Here is a 15,485-nt window from a genome sequence, read left to right on the forward strand (position 1 = left end):
ACTTTGACAAGCCTCTTCATATGAATTTGATTATCAAAAGGGCAAAGATCAAGCCAATCAATAATTGTTTTAGTGATTTCACAATTAAATGAGGTGGTTTGCCTTCTCACTTTGAAAAGAATACCACATGGGAAACCGTTAGGTGCTTTTCTGTGTGTACAGTCATCAGAAGTGCTCTCCAAACTAAATTACTGTAGGTTTGGGAATTACAGATAATCATAATTATGCTGAACAGTTGACTAAATTTGGATAAAGCTCAGCATCTGTCACTGGCATACAACAATCCTTTGGGAAAAGACTGAGCTAATTTAGTCACTAACCAAAGATACGTTCAAAATAAAAAAGATATTAGAATCGGACTGAAAATTTCACTAAGCATATCCTCTGCAGACTTACATGAGTACAATGTTTATCACAAGATGATCTGCTTTCAAATGTCATGTCACATTACCTGGCCTTTTCACATTTATCTCAATGATACCAGAGCAGAACCTACAGAAGGTCACTTGCGAACACAGGAAATGTCATTTGTTGCTTGTGACTCAGAGGTGGAGTGTGAATTTACAGTAATGAAGAGCTCTTGGTTCTCCATCATGACAACCAGAGAACGGGGCCTGATTCTCATGATCAAAGAATACTCCATATGTTTTCTTCTAAGAACAGAAGAACATTTAATGTCCCGCTGTATTACCAGCCTCTTGTACTGAGTAGAAGACACAGATGCACTTAAGCAGAATTGAATAGATGTTCAGTCAATATGAAGCGCAGTGTGTGGCCTCGTTGACAAACTTTCAGGTGTCAATGTTGAGTGAAAAACAAAAGGACCCCAAGTGACATGGAGATTTAACAAGACCAGAACATATTATTATTTTGAGAGATTTTAATGTTTCAAAAGCCTCAAAGGAAGGTTCAAGTGGAAACAAGTAAAATACCAATTTTTTTTGTCATAAGGAATATCTCATACAATAAATTCACACTATTTTCCTTAGAGATTAAATGGAAGCTCACTCGGCGGCCATATTTCCAATGTCTCCAGGATCTTTTTCCAACCCGATCTCACAGCAATTCATACGTATTTTACAAGGTGGCTTATTCGTACGAGTGAGGTCGTACAAATTCGTACGAATAAGCCACCTCGTAAAATACGTACGAATTGGTCGTGAGATAGCGTTGTCTTTTTCACATTTTTAGGGTTCTCAGAAGTGGAAAATTGTCATAGCTGAGTAAACGTATGGTGGTGAATGGAAATGACTACAAACAGTCTATATATAAACTTTCTCCAAATAGCAAAAGAAAAATCCACAATAAAATGTTTGTGACTTTCCAAGAGACAAAAATAAATCAAGAGATTTATCAAACTGTGATGGTGAGTGACAATTAACCTTATATAATTCATTGGTATTTGTATGCATGTGTGTGTTTGTGAACAGTAGCGCTGTTTTCTGTTTTCTCTCTGTCAGGAACTCAATCTACCTGAGGTGTTTCTGAAATCTCTGCATGTGGTCATTGCCATTTCCAGCCCATAGAGAAGGTGTTTAATTATTTCACCTGAACAGCACAGGGTTATCCAGATCAGAGGCTCCCGGGGCAGACGAAGCGGGTGAATGAGGGGCACCTGTTGAGATGGACTAACCTGCCCTGTCACTCTTTTGTTAAGTGATTTGGGGAAATAATCAATGCGCTTCATGGGCCAATGCAGAGCTCAGCTTCTCTAGAAGTAAACTAAATTGTAGCGTGTAGTCTGTAATGCTATATCAACAATAAATGGCAGCTGTCACATATATTTTCTGTTCATCAATATTTCATGCTGTCACAGAGTCTATTCACCTTCCTGTTCTGTGGAACCAGGATGATTTACATATCACAGATCATTTACACACGCTTCTGCAAATTTACAGTCATGTGTTTTTTTTTGTGGGCCAATTATGTATTTTATTTGTTTAAAAGTGAGTGTTTGTCACTAATTGCATATATCTTTGGCAACATCTACCTTAATGGCAACATGTTCACATGACAACACACGATAAAAAATCTATAGTTTTCCAATTTGGAAATCAGAATTATTAGGAAAAAGTATACATAACATTTACAAATACTGAGGATATAAAAGGCATATACAATTTACGGAATTTACAAACACATGAACTACTTTGAAAAATTCGAAATTGTGTTTTCTACATTGATAAAAACAGGAAATGTTTCTTGAGCAGCATATTAGAATGATTTCTGAAGGATCATGTGACACTGAAGAAAATAAAGTTTATTTATAAGTCTGGCACTATACATTTATAATCTATATTTATTACATTTGTCATTTCTTTTGACTGCAGTGCATTCATAGACTGTCCATAGTAAAGTTATGTTAAGGATACATGGACAATATCTTGGAAGAATGCTTATCTAAACCCACAAATATGGGTTTAAGCACCATCTCACTATAATCTATCTAAAAATATTTTAATGAATTTCAGATTTTCATTATTAACCATCAGTAATGAATTGTGATAATGTCTCTTCTCATGCAGTTGAATTCACTTCTAATTATAGGTTGGTTCCATTCAAAAACCTTGTCAAATTGGGTCCGCAATCAGTAATTCAGCTGAGCATTTGACATCAAACAGACAGTGATTGGTTCAGGCACCTGATTTTAACGCTCATATTTCCTTTTTTTAAGCTTATGCTGTTCCTAATCAGGATAATATAAGGATATCCTGGCCAGTGTTTTCTATATAATGAATGTGAATGGCTCCAAAGTTACAAAATAAATATCACTAAAGTCCCATAAAATTGAGTTTTATTAAGTCATGCGGTAAGCTTTTTTGAGGTATGAATAAATCGAAAGCAGTTATTCACCGATAATCTTCCCCTGCTCCTTTTACTGCAGTCAACAAATCAATAAAAGCAGATCTAACCTTCAGCAAAGGCAGTGCAAGACAAATGTTAGGCCATGTATCCAGTGGGACAGATTGATGCTTTCAGTTTTGTATATAGTCCTCCTGCCAGGGTCAGATGTGTGGGATTCCTGCCCCATGGCACTGGTCCAGGGAAATATTCTTGTGCAAACCTGAAGAATCAGAGAGATGTCCCTGTAGTTAAATTATGGTTCCTTCAGGAAAAAAGTACATAGTCTGGGACTCAACCTTGGCAGTGAAGTTAATAATTATCTGCCAATATAGATCTAATATCCACATTTAGTCAACAATAATAATAATAAAAAATAATAATAATTAAATGCTGTTTCATTTGAAGAAAAACTTTCAGTAAAAACAACTGAAATCAAACTAATTATTTCATCAAAAATATCAGTGTTTTCAATTTCCCATCACCCACCTACTCTGAAGTGCTGAACTTGTACTTCTGTCAGTTGAACAGGTTCTTCAGATGAAGAGGAGCAGCGCCGTGTCAAATGCTCAAGTGCTTCAACTCCTGAGAGTTAAAATTACCTGCTAACAATAAAACCCTTCAAATGTTCACAAAGCAAATGATTTGCAAATCCACAGAGTGACTAGCAAGTATCATAAACAGCCATACTGATTAATATTAGTTGGTGTTAGCCATTGACATCCATAGTATTGGTTTCTATATGGAAACCAGTGGCTACTGCATTGCAACTGTTTGGTTACCAACATTCTTCAAAATATCTTCTTTTGTCTTCAACAGAGGAGAGACATTCATTCCGATTTGGAACAACATGAGGATGAGCAAATGATCAACGTTTAAGCAGAAATGCATTAAAAAAAATCGTTTGGTACAAGTGAAATAAATGGGTGAGTAGGTGCCTTATCATGTAAAGTTGTAAAAGTAATCACATGTATTGATTCCTGGTGTAGAATGGAGATGGAGCACATTAAACCCTATTGAATAATGATTCTAACATTGATTCTGAGTTCATATAATTGACATGCAGTGCTGCATCTGCAGACTGACTTTGTTTTATATCTGTTATCTAGCATCTGATATATCTAGGTTTAATGTTATAGATTTAAAGTGTGTTTAATGCCTCTGCAGACAGCATAGAACAACTGTAATGTAAGTGTGAATATAATTTTAGTATTGTGGAAGACATTGTATTGCAAGAGCAAGTGAAGAGACAGTGCGTCATCACATCACAACACTATTAGATCATATCTGCCTGAGGAAACACAATAGGAATTGCTTTCATTTTGGAAGTCACATTAAATTTGATTAAATGGTTCCTACACTGTAAAAAATTATTTAGCAGTTTAGTTGTTTCAATGAATTTTTTTATGTTGACACAACTTGCAGTTACTGAATTTGTTCATTCAACTAAAAATTGTAAGTTTTCAGTGTCTCAACTAGTTTGAAAGTTGACTGAACTAGGTTATTTGTCCTCATAACTAAAAAAAATTTGTTGACTCAATTCAATAGCAATATCACGTTCACAACATCACTTATCGCGAGATCTCGTCATTCTCCTGAAGGCTGTTGAAGAGAGAAGAAGGTCGTCAGCCATTCTAGTCAGTTTCTCCTCAAAGTTTGGACATTTTACTAGAATACAACTTTGGTAAGTAAAATATTCGTATTCATTGGCTTAATGTGTAAAATTACATTTGTTGTCTCAGAAGAGTAAGTATGGTTTAAAGAGTCTTACATTCTGTATATAAGTTACTGTATGTAAATGTTCGTTTCGCGGCACTCTGAAGCCTCAAAATACAGGCGGTTCCACAGTATTTTCCTTATAAATATTAAAACAGATATTCCCCCATGCAGGACAGCGGAGCTGAACTTATGTGGAGAACAATAAAAATACAGTCTGTATGTATTATTTGAGCCCAGAGCTGCGTTAGAGACCGTTCAAACAGAGCGCGCGAGAGCTCATCGGATCACTGTATGGATTAAGAACGGCGGGAATAAAAAAAAAGGAACTGCTCTTAACCTGACAGCGTAAGACATCCGTCAGAATATTCAACGATGAAAAATTAGGAGATAAAAAGAAGATTACTACTCGAACTGTGTCTATTCTGTATGTTATAAGGGCAACGAATGAGCAGCATAGATGAGCACCTCCCTCAGAGTTCTTCCGGAGCGCGTAACTTAACGTTACATTTGATATCGCTGACATAAGCCTAGTGCTGATGATTATTTTACAGTCTACAGTTCAGATGAAGTTCTGAAGGTAGCGTTACAAACTCTTCTTTCAGTTTTCTGAAGTAACGTTAGTCATTCAAGTGCCTCACTAGAACCTAGTGTAATGCTGCGTGAATATCTGTTTTTATATAGTCTATGGTGAATATACGGTCATAAGTAAATTGCATGCGTTCAAATCTATATATTTTAGAATAAAAGTAATAATAGCATATATCTTGTATAAATAGAGATACAATAACGATCGACACAAATGTGTTAAATTTCCTTTTATTGTGTTATAATTATGTGTTGTGTCATTTAAAAGCATCGTCTGGATGGTATAGTTTGTCTTTGGCATTTAATACAAACTTGTCAATACATTTGACTTTCTCTGTAAAGATTTATTTATATGTATGTTTATTATTTTACAGTGTTTTAACATGTTTTTGTATTTTTCATGTTTATGATATTTTGGGATGACTGAAGATTCAGAGCAGAATTCAATAATCCTGTGAATGGACCACAGCGAGTCCTTTTGCAGTTATCCATCAAAATGATATGCAGACATAATGGAAATGGTATTTACATTGTAGAGCTTGGACGAAGTTGTAAGTAAATTTATTTATTTATAAATGCACATCTATTGGAGTCTATATGCTTTACGATTGTAAGGCCCTGTTTAATGCATCCCTTTGTTTTTATTAAAGCACACAGGCTCTGCGCAGGAATTCATCAAGGACATGACTGCTGGGATCACGCTTGTGGATGACCGATCTGAGGACCATCAGTCTGCAGTCATGTGGTCCAGGTAATAGAAGAAGAAGAAATCTGGGTGATCTGGGGTTGTAACACGTTGTGGGGTTGTGTACTGTGTTAGACTATCTGGGACTGGGTCTAACAGAAATAAACTAATTCAGGTTTAAAACAACTTGAGGTTTAGTAAATGACAATTTTCTTTCTTTTTCTTTTTTGAGTGAACCCTTTACGAAAATGTAGATATTTGCATTGGAAAACAGCTTCAAATTTTAGAGAACATAATTTGACATTATTTTCCCTTCAGTTTTATTCCGTGAATTTTCTATAATTGGTATTTAAAATGTCTTTATAAAGTGTTGAATTTATTTTCATAAAACCACCAGAAACCCTGTTTTTGGACATAGCCATTCTTTATTATTTTGCTGAATACTGTTTTGAATCCTGAAAAATGTTCAGTGCTAGCATATTGGCCATTAGCAACTTTGCTTAAAGGATTATTTCACCAAGAAATTAAAATTAGGCCATGTTTTACTCATTCTCAAGGCACCCTATGTGTATATGATTTTCTTCTTTCAGACGAATCTGATCTGAGTTGAATTGTCCTGGCTCTTTCAAGTTATTTAATGGCAGTAGACAGGTGTGTTTTTTTCTCAGCAGTCTAAAAAATAGTCAAATAAAATGCACCCATCCATCAATAAAACGTGTCTCACATGGCTCTGGGGAGTGAATAAAGGCTTCCTGTAGCAAATCGATGCGCTTTTTGTAAGAAAAATATCCATATTTAAAAAGTTGTAAACACTTTTTTTTTCTCTTCCACTGACTATCATACGTGCAAGCCTAATTTTGTGATTTTACTTCGTGATTGGCGTATTGTTGTCTCTCCTCCACTCTTCCGTGTTCGTCACTTATCATCGGTGCATGCATGACCCATATGTCCTATTTTCATCCACCCGGAATGGCTCTCACGAAAGTGAGAGAAAAGGGTTTAAATATGCTTTGAATATCATTTTAAATATGTATATTTTTTTTACAAAAACACATGGATTCGCTACAGGAGGCCCTTATTCACCTCTCAGAGCCATGTGAGGTACTTTTTATTATGAATTGATGCACATTATTTGACTACTTTTGGACTGTTGAGAAAAACACCCACCAATTGCCATAAATATTTTTTTATATAATCCGACTGGATTTGTCTGAAAGAAGAAAGTCATACACACTTACGATGCTATGAGGGTGAGTAAAACATAGATGGGTTAACCAACCCTTTAAGGGTCATGCTTTACTCTGAACATGCAGTCCAACAGACTATTATTTAAAAGGAATACTATATTTTCTGATCATTGTATAAATGGTGTGACAGATTAGACACTTAGAATTGGATTAAGAAAAAAAAAACTGAATATGTTGTATTGGTTTGTCACATTTTATGTCATTCAGAAATCATGTAGAATACCAGTGAAGAAAATAATTTCCCCCCATTTTTAGCATAGTTGGTTCTGGGGGTGTATTTTACACTTATCTTCCCATGGGATTTTAAACTCTTTGTGTTCAGCAGAACAAAGAAATTTGTACAGGCTTTTAACAGTTTAATACAGGAAGTCATTTGAATGTTTCTAAACGAAACCGTTGAGGAGCACCATTTACAGTTGACTTTCATTTTTGGGTGAATTTTTTTTAAAATATCTTCCACTTGAAGGTGAATTACAATTTGCATTTATTGGTAGCTGTGCTTTTAATAAAACACACAACTTTAATAGTGTATGTACATATGTGTGTTCATTTGTTATAAATTTATTAAGTAATGTAATATTTTTTTCTTATCCCAGCCATCCAGTGACATTAAGGATGTTGAGAAAGAAATTGAAGAGGGCATTCTGATTGTAACTGAGGAGCAGCAATGTGATGTGCTTCCCAAGGAATAACCAACATTGGTCTCATTTGGACATCCTGTCATCACTGACATCTCCCATGTCCCCAAGGCATTTGGACTCCTAATGGGTCTGTATGCAGTGAACATCCACTACCTTCAGCGCATTAAATACACCATTGAGGCTCTGCAAAAACTTGTGAAGACCAGCTGCTCCCACCATGTGCTCGCTACAGCGGCAGGAACTGTAGGTGTGGAGGAGTGAATGTCCAGCGCCCTCTCCACCCTCAACACCACAAATAAGGTGTCCTTGAGCAAGGCACAACTTCTCCCCGGGTGCTGCAGCATAAATGGCTGTCCACTGCTCTGGGTGTGTGTTCACGGTGTGTGTTCACTGCTGTGTGTGTGCACTTTGGATGGGTTAAATGAAGAGCACAAATGTATGTCATGTCACTTTCACTTTTCAGTGTTCATGATGTGTCCATCGGCTCCACAGCACTCTTTTTAGAATGTACATTAAAGTTTATCATTTCATGACTTGGAATATGCATGTTCTCATGTAAACAAATGTTGTTTCCCCTCTCATTTTCTTAAACAGTATGTACACATTTTCAGTATGTAGCATTATGATGGGGGACGAGTTTGGAAATTTTCAAGATCCTTCTGATGTTAACACCTCTGTCTGGTCATGTGCTATGAAATTTAGAATCTGACTGTTTAGATCTTTGTGCTTCCATGTGCATTCATTCCATTTATATCTTATTATACAGAAGTACAGTACACTAATTTTTTTTAACCAAGTGTGATATTATATACATATATCTTGGTTTCTCATTTTGACCATGACTTGCATTATGGTGGGGGGAGTGCATGTGAACTTGTGCAGGGTTAATAATCAAGAGTTAAACCTTCTGATTTTCATATTGAGTTATGAAATTAAAAACAATTCCTGTGGTTTTGATCTGATGAATTGAATTGCAACTATTTGTTTCTCAATCCCATGCCAATGTTATTTATTATACATCACACTTTCAAGTGTCTGTTCAGATCTTTAGACGTGTGTTTGTATTTTGCATTTTTTGTTTTGTTTATCAATTATCAGTTGATGTGTTGACAGCAAATTGCTTGTTCAATTTAAATGTGAATGAAAGTGTTGTCTCTATCATTAAATAAATTGCATAAAAAAAGTGTTTTGTCATCTTTATTTAAACATTTAAGGCAGTGGGCTAAAATTTGTTTATGATTATTGATCGAAGTAAAAAAAAAAAAAATCCCTGTTGACACAACATGATTTAGTTGACTGGACTAGAAAATAATAGTCAAGTCAACTTAAAGAAATTTGTTACCTGGACTAACTCCACTCTAATTTGAAGTTGTTTCAACAAGAAATTTTTTGTCAAGATAACAAAAAATTTTTAGGCAGCGGGGTAACAAAATATTTTTAGTTGACTCAACAAATTCTTTTTTACAGTGTAGACTTTTGTTGTACAGTAGCAGTTTACATAGGTAAACTAAAGCACATGCTTTGCTGTTTGCCAAAAGGATACGGTTACGTCACAATTAAGTATTGAGCAATCACAATCATTCTTATGTAAGCTATCATTTACATTTAATTGTCACATTTAATTCAGTGCAATTTACAGATTTATGAATGATTTATGAGCAGAAGTACAAATTCCTTTTTTTCTTTAAGAATGAGGCGTAATAGATTTTCACCAGATTTTTTTCAAACAACCTGAATAAAGGCTGTAACAGAATTTGTAGTAAGGAATGAAGAGGGCAGGGTCAGCATACAGAGACTTGTGCGTTTTTATTTAATTAAAACAATCATTGCACATAAAAGTCTCTTCACTTTCAGACAGTTGCCAGTCTCACAATTACTCAGTTCCTTGGATTTCTCTGGCCTTCAGCCTACAGTATGTGAGTGCGCACAAGTTTTCCATCCAATCTCTCTCCCCTTCTGTGCTCTCCCTTTTCACTTACTTACTCAACCGCTCGTCTCCCAAACTTTTATCATGCTACAGACCTCGCTGAACCACCCCCCCCCCCCCCCCTCACCACATACCCAGGCTGGGAAGCCCCCCACGCCACCACCCCCCATTTCTGGAGAGAATGTTGGCTACAGCCAACTATGCCCCTGGCCTGTGGACCACCTTGAATTTAAAGGGCTGTAATGCCAGATACCAATGGCTGATCCTTCCTTTGGTATCTTTCATGTGGTGGAGCCACTGCAGGGGCTAGCCAAGCACTCTTTTTCAATGGTGCTGTACATACTGTAGTCTTTCTCTTAGAGAGCTTTCAACTGATGTACAGCACCGGCTGCTCCTTTCCCTCAATCTCCTGGGAGAGGACGGCCAAGCCCCGTCCGACGTGTCCGTCTGCAGCAAGAAGGGGAGAGAAAAGTCAGGAGAGTGTAATATTGGCCAGTGTTCGGGAAAGTTACTTTTAAAAGTAAAGCATTAGAATATTGCATTACTTACTAAAAAAGTAACTAATTACGTTACTAAGTTACTTTTTATAGAAAGTTATGCATTACATTACTTTTGCATTACTTTTTAATTATTTGAGCAGTGCTTGATTGTCTTTAATATAAGAAGTTATATTTATAGAAAATGTAAAAGCCCTTTCTCACCAAAAAGTTTAATGAATAAACTTCAGGCTGAAGGAAAAGTAAATTCACGTCTGTACAGCAGAACACAGGAGAAGAAGGTTCAACAGTCTTCAGCAATAAAAAAAAAAAAAACATTGAAGCACAACTGTTAGTTTATCAAAAGTAATTTTTGCTTATTAGTATAGTTGAACTGGATCATCAAAGGTCAGCAGCAAAGACGTTGGTTAATAAAATGGGATTAGATACATTTGAGTTATTTAACATTTAATTATTGTAGGTTTGCGTGATATTTTTGCATATAGAGTTTGCATATCACTTAATGTTTTAATTAATTTAATTAAACACATTCACATTTAATCTAGAACTACATCATGTTCACACAGAACACACAGTGCCTCTGTACTTCCGATTTCTCCCATAATGAGAAAATGAGTCGGTCAATAAATGGGAAAACAAAGTAACTAGCATGACTTTTTTGGAAAGCAACTCAGATATTTTCTTGTAAATTAAAAAGTAATGTGTTACTTTACTAGTTACTTGAACTAGTAACTAGTGGCACTGCTCCGTCCACTGGACCGGATCTGGGGCTTTCTTATTAGTGAGGTCAGTCAGCTGGCTGGGGAGGTCTGAATAATTAGGTACAAACCTTCTATAATATCCCACCAGCCCCAGGAACTGCCTCACCCACTTTTTGGTATTGGGTCTCGGACAGGTCGCATCTACTGCTGTCTTACTAATTTGGGGATGCTGTCCATGACCCAATTGGAAGCCCAGATACCTGACCTCCATGTGCCCAATTGCACACTTCTTCAGGTTAGCTGTTAGCTGGACACTCTCAGTGCTCACAGCCGGGATGCATCATATGATGCTGCCAATCCTGACTGTAAATGATGTTGTCATCCAAACAAGCAGCAGCACAGGCAGTATGCGGTCGGAGGATTCTGAGATGCTGAAAGGTGGCCGGTGCCCTGAACAACCCAAAGAGCAGCATAACAAATTATTTTCTTTGGATAAGGGCGATAAGGGGATCTGCCAGGGAAGTCTAGTGTCAAGTAAGGGTGTACTCACACTAGGCACGGTTGCCATGAACCGGGCCCGAGTACGATTGTCCCCCCTCCCCACTCCCCCTCTGGCCTGCACTCACATAAATAGGGTTTCAGCATTCGTGCTCGAGCACGCTTACGTCATTATGGTGCGACGGTTTCGGGATAAACCGGAAGAGCGGCGCTCTCTGAACACAATGGAGTCCATCGCTCTGTTTTCTTTGTGGATCATTTTGTGTCGTTTGGTCCACAGCCCTCTCACGTAATCGTGCTGCTTGTATGAGGATGTTTGCAAGGTACCAGCTGAAGTGCAGCAAGGACTTTGCAGTTTTTAGTTTTTATGCGTTTTGCACCTCTGCCGTAGACCAAAGCGACCCTTTCCCTGCCATGTTGGTTTTGGAGCGTTGCAAAACCGTGACGCAACGCGTCCTTTTCAGTGCTCCGGCATGGTTAGCGCTCACACTGCATGCGAACCGCGCCCGAGTCCAACTGAACGGTGCCCTGGCCCACCTCTTCCAAGCGGGCCAGGGGCGGCCAATCGAGCCGCGCCCGGGCACGGTTCAGAGCACTCACACTAGTCAAACAAACCGCGCTTTGGTGGTCAAACGCACTCGAGCACGGTACAAACTGGCTAGTGTGAGTACACCCTAAAAATTAGCTGTACCCAGCCAATCAAGTCATTCATCAACCTGCAGAAATGGATAGGTGTCAAATTTCGAAACTGCATTCACCTTACGGTAATCCACACAGAATCGTCCGTTTTAGGTACCAAAACTATCGGGCTCGGCCAATCAATGTGGGATTCTTTCACTACTACCATCTCTAACATCACTTCTAAATCAGACTGAACCACTTTCTTTTTGTGTTCTGGCAAATGATACAGCCGGCTGCACACTACCATGCCTGGCTTTTTAGGAGGTTGAGATGGTAGATTTGATGTGACCCGCTCCTGTCCGTCTGATTTACCTCATAATTGAGATCTCCCACTCACAGTGTGACCTCGAAGGGTCCTTGCCACTCGGCAAGTTATTTAGAGTTATATGTTTGGAGCAATACAAGCACTTTATCTCCCGGTGCAAAATCACATAATCTGGTTCCCCCAATTGTACAGCCAATTTTGTTTTCACTATCCGAAGGCCCCTCCTACCAAGCCTGACAATTTGTAAAGCTCATGTAATGTACATGACATACATGGCTGTGGGAGCTAGGGGTGCTGAGGGTGCTGCAGCCCGGTCCAAGATTTTCCATCGCCAAGATACTTAATTTTTGTGATAGTTTTGTGATTAATTATTTATTAAACTGACCATAAATATAGCCTAAAGCAGTTGTATTTTTCTTGGGTGCCTCACGCCGCACATCCCTATTTCTCCCCTTCACAATGACAGAATATCATGTAAAATGCTTTTACATTATCAAAGATTATCACTGAATTCAGTCTAGCATGACTGTAAGCAAACTATAAATTACTGTAACTCACAAATTGTAAGTTATAATCAGTGATGTTGCCTGCAGTATATGATGAATTAATCTCTTATTTACGTTGCATGTACATTTGCATTTTGTTGTTTCTGATGAGAGAATTCGCCAAAGTGGACTGACCGATTATTTTGCTTATCATCGATGTTAATATTTAGTAAAATATCCTTAAATAGAAATAGAAAAAAAATATTGAACTAAATAAAAAACTGCCTCCGGGTTATCGTGTTGCATAATCCACTTGATCTAATGCAATGCGATGCCCCTGTACATACCAGTTTTCTAGGAGGGAACCTGCATGAGACGAAGAGGGCACAACAGCGCTTTTGGGGAGACTGGGGATTCACTAATTGACATTCATGACATGCCGCACACCACCTGTGCACATTCTTGTGAATGCCTGGCCAAAAGAATTGTGTCATTACACGGTTTACATTGCTGCCTGTCCCAAATGGCCTGCCATTGGATTACAATGAGCTGCCTGGAAAAGCATTTCCCAACGGCTTTTAGGTACAAACAACTTAGAGTTGTATCTTGTCTTGCCTTGGATCACTCGATACAACCTATCTTTTAAAATAGCAAAATAGGGATAAGAAGGATGCTGTGTTGATTGGAGAGGCTGGCTATCAACGGAGACCCGTTCAATTGCATTTTTCAGCATTTCATCCCGAGACTGCTCCAGGGGAAGACAACCTGCTAATAAGGAAACTGCTTTGCTCCTGCAAACAAATGCCTTTATTCACCTCCAGGCCAGGAGCCATGTGAAGCATGTTTTATTATGGATGTGTGCACTTTATTTGATGTCTTTTGGACTATTGAAAAAAAAAAAGAAAACACCTGCCTACTCCCATTATAAAGATTGGAAGAGAAAGGATCATTTTGAATATAAATCGAATTGGATTCGTATGAAAGAAGAAAGTTATATACACATAGGGTGCCTTGAGGGTGAGTAAAACAATGGCTAATTTTAATTTTTGGTTGAACTAACCCTTTAATTTAACATTTGCTTCAGCAAACACTGTTGTCAGCAGTAGGAGTCTCTCGCATGAATGTGGCATTTTCCTTGTAAGAATTTATGGCAAATACACAATCTTTGCAACCAGAGTAATTGGCTGTTTGCAGTTTTCAAAAGGTTGCAGAACAGGTTTTTCTATTTGACACAGAGTAAAAGCCTCATTTCAGTTTCAAGACAGGAAAAGTATTTTCAGCACCGTTATTAACTCAATTATGCATTGATGCTTCTGTAAACAAAACAACTGTAAACTTCCAGGCCACAAATGTCATTTTTTAAAAAAAAGGATGAATTGCGTATTAAATTGCATTATTGGCATTACAAAGTAATATTTATTAACAATAATTTAATATTTAAATATAATATTAAACAAAAAACATTTAACATTAATTTTATTCGACTACTACTATTACTAACAATTACATATTACATCTACCTATTGCATTTAATTGTACATGTAAATTCAAAAAAGTTGATGTAAAAGGGTTAGTTCACCCAATAATCAAAATTATGTCATTAAAGCTGCGGTAGGTAACTTTTGACGCTCTAGCGGTTAATAAACAGAACTGCTTGCGTCTTGTGGAAGAGCATCTTCTCTCTGTTTATGTCTATGAAGAATCATAAAGGTACTGGGTTACTCCGCCGCGGTACCCCCGAAGCAATCTAAAATAGTCAGAATATAAACACTTATTTTAGGTGCACCTTAGTGATTCAGGACAAGCTAAAAACACGGTTTGGAAAATGGATTCATGGTTTACTCGCTTATTATATACATTTTCAACATTTTGAACACAAACAAAGTTACGGACCGCAGCTCTGATTGGTTATTTTTTAACGGGAGCGATGGATTTCTGCAAATGGCAATAGGACCACTGGGAGGAGCCAGAGGAGCTTGATTTTTTCACAGATTATCTGTCTCATATTCTGCTGTCAGGACATAGTGACAGGTTTAACAAATATGTAAAAAATATATTTTTACAAAAGTTACCTACTGCAGCTTTAATAACTCACCCCCATGTCGTTCCAAACCCGTAAAACCTCCGTTCATCTTCGGAACACAGTTTAAGATATTTTAGATTTAGTCCGAGAGCTGTCAGTCCCTCCATTGAAGCTGTGTGTACGGTATACTGTCCATGTCCAGAAAGGTAAGAAAAACATCATCAAAGTAGTCCATGTGACATCAGAGGGTCAGTTAGAATTTTTTGAAGGATCGAAAAATACATTTTGGTCCAAAATAGCAAAACTACGACTTTATTCATCATTGTCTTCTCTTCCGTGTCTGTTGTGAGAGAGTTCAAAACACAACAGTTCAATGATATCCGGTTCGCGAACGAATCATTCGACGTAACCGAATCTTCTTGAACCAGTTCACCAAATCGAACTGAATCATTTAAAACGGTTCATGTCTCCAATAAATTACTCCACAAATTACTTAAACTGTTAACTTTTTTAATGTGACTGACACTCCCTCTGAGTTAAAACAAACCAATATCCCGGAGTAATTCATTTACTCAAACAGTACACTGACTGAACTGATGTGAAGAGAGAAATTAAGATGAACACCGAGCCGAGCCAGATAACGAACAAAAGATGGACTCGTTCTTGAGTCAAGTCCGTGTGACATCACAC

Source organism: Carassius auratus, chromosome 14, assembly GCF_003368295.1.
Source record: "Carassius auratus strain Wakin chromosome 14, ASM336829v1, whole genome shotgun sequence".
Taxonomy (NCBI): Eukaryota; Metazoa; Chordata; class Actinopteri; order Cypriniformes; family Cyprinidae; genus Carassius; species Carassius auratus.